The 2591-nt window shown below is 35.1% G+C and overlaps 1 protein-coding gene across 1 annotated transcript in view; it reads left to right on the top strand.

Annotated features, from left to right (window-relative positions):
- LOC106464779 (eye-specific diacylglycerol kinase-like) overlaps positions 1 to 2591 on the top strand; it is a 263541-nt gene that overhangs the window by 229051 nt on the left and 31899 nt on the right. The gene's annotated exons all lie outside the window — the stretch shown is intronic.

Raw genomic sequence — 2591 nt, 5'->3', positions numbered from 1 at the left:
TCAAATATCTGAAGTGTTCCGATTAATAAGCGTTATAACAATCACAGTTATAGATTCCGAAGTTTATAGCACACCAACTATAGGAAACCAGTAATAGATACTGATTTTTGGCGCGTCGCGTTGGTTACATTTATAGGCGTGTGGAGAATTTCTCGAAAATTCAGATTACGTAACAATACAAAGATACGCTAGCGTTTACGTACACACATATATAGTTTATTCTTATACTCAAGAATCTCCTACAACTTTAGAGAATAGGCGGGAATAGGCGCAATACATATTTAACACTATAACCTATGCATATTTATAAATATAAACTTAATCTAAACGAACGTTGATATTAAAATAGATATATAATAATAAATCCGTCACAATGAACCATTTACTAAATTTCGTCGTTAAAAGTTCTAACGAGCACTGAAAACAGAAACATGGGTACAGTTTTTATTTTGCAATAACTTTAGATTTTATGTTCATAAATAAACTGTATTCTTGTAAGCTTTTTATCTCGGTTATTTTTTTTATTATTTCGTTACTTTTGCTACTATTCATGATTTAAAATCTTTTGAAGTGTAACAGTTTTATTTTCAGGTTTTCTACTAAATCAAACAATGGATTTTTTCATACTGAATTACGTTTCTTTTTGTTTCTTCAAAGATTTTTTGACAAACTTGTTTTAAATGTCACTTAACTTGCATTATATCATGTACCAACCTCTAAAACTGTACCCTATATAATAACAATCTGAGGTACTCGTCCTTTGTCCTGGTTATGAACTTTAAAAAATGTGGGAGTGGATGCTATAATAAATAACCCAAAAATCCAAACTTTGACGCAATTTATTTATAACATAACATAATATTACAATAATCATAATTTCCTTGCCAAAGGTTTTGTAAAAGGCTTTAGAACTCAATATGTATATACAGTACTGTGCAAAAGTGTTAGGATAAGAGAATATTTTGTTATTCTTTCCATTTTATGGGGATAATTTTTCCATGCCTTTATGTAATTTCAACACTACGGTAATGCTTCACTAATCTCTGCTGACAATTGAATGAACCAGGATGAGAATACTTATCATTATTTAGAATTCCCATATACTTGTACCAAGGGAATGTCATAAGGGTTCTGCTTTCTTCTTCTTCTGTGGCTTTTCCCGTATCTATACGGGGTCGCTATTTTTGACAGCATAACTGTCATTTTTTGGTTTTGGCGCCATCCATCCCCATTTATCCGGGCTTTGGACCGGCACCGAGTTGTGCTGGCTTGCACCCCCAGTGGCTGGGTTCATAAAGGTTATGCTTTACTGATCAAATTTAGAGTCTGAAATAGATGTCACGGTACTCCACAAGTGTCTTAATTATGTAGAAAGAAGCTAACAAGGAGCCAGCATATTGTACCAGTATATGCTAGAAGAAATCATTTTAATAGCACTCCACAAATAAACCTTGATAAAAAAAACAGTGTTTAACACTATATATATTAAGTTTCTTGTCATGCCACGACCCAAAAATCGTAGAGCATAGAGTTCGCATAAAAGCTTTACGTGATGCCGGTTGGACTCTCCGACAAATTGCTACAGACTTGAAATGCTCCCCAAATACTGTCAAGTATACCCTATATCGTGAGACCGAGACAAGTAACTTTGAAAATAGGAAAAGAAGAGGCAGAACATCTAAACTCGGTGATACTGATGTTAAGAATCTTCGTTTATGTAGCCTTCGGGACAGAAGGAAGACTGCCACTGATCTCAAGCATGAGATAAACGATCATGTACCAAAGGACAGAAAAGTGTCCAGATCTACAGTATCAAGAAGACAACGAGAATGGAATAGTTGGTCGTGCAGCAGTTAAAAAACCTTTACTCCGATCTCCAAGTATTGTCAAGAGACTGAAAGTTGCTAAAAAATACAAAAACTGGATTGTTGGTTATTGGAAAAGGGTGTTATGAACGGATGAGTCCAAGTTTAAAATATTTGGTTCAAAGCGTTGATTGTACGTCCAGCGGGAGAAAAATGAAAGATACTTACCTCAATGCATAGCATCTACCATGAGCATGGAGGAGGCAGTGTGATGGTTTGGGGATGCTGAGGCGACAGGAGATATTTGCAAAATAGATGGAATAATGGACCAGCACAAGTACCGTCATGGAATACCAAGTGGTTTGCGTATGATTGGTAAAGTATTCTACTACCAATAGAATAATGACCCCAAACACTCATCCAACCTATACAGAATTTAATAAGCTAAGAAAGAAGCTGCTAGAGTCATTCAAATGATGCAATGGCCTCCACAAAACCCCGATCTGAATCCCGTTGAGCAGATCTGGGATTTGATAGATCAAAACTTGACAAATCAAAAGTTACTTCCAAGGAGACTTTATGGGAGTGTATTAGAGACATTTGATGTAAAATCCCAAAGAACACTTTGATTAAATAGGTTACAACAATGCTTGAAAGACTGTCTGCAGTTATTAAAGCAAAAAAGGGACACACAAAATATTAACTGTTTGCTGAACCCAAGCTTCCACTGAGTTTCTATTGTACTAAATATGAAGATTAATATAATTTTGATGTTCCACCTGTGAT

This window comes from Limulus polyphemus, unplaced genomic scaffold (genome assembly GCF_000517525.1).
Source record: "Limulus polyphemus unplaced genomic scaffold, Limulus_polyphemus-2.1.2 Scaffold63, whole genome shotgun sequence".
NCBI classification, from domain to species: domain Eukaryota; kingdom Metazoa; phylum Arthropoda; class Merostomata; order Xiphosura; family Limulidae; genus Limulus; species Limulus polyphemus.
The sequence above is the reverse complement of the archived record's forward strand: the minus strand, read 5'-3'. Positions and strand labels throughout refer to the sequence as shown.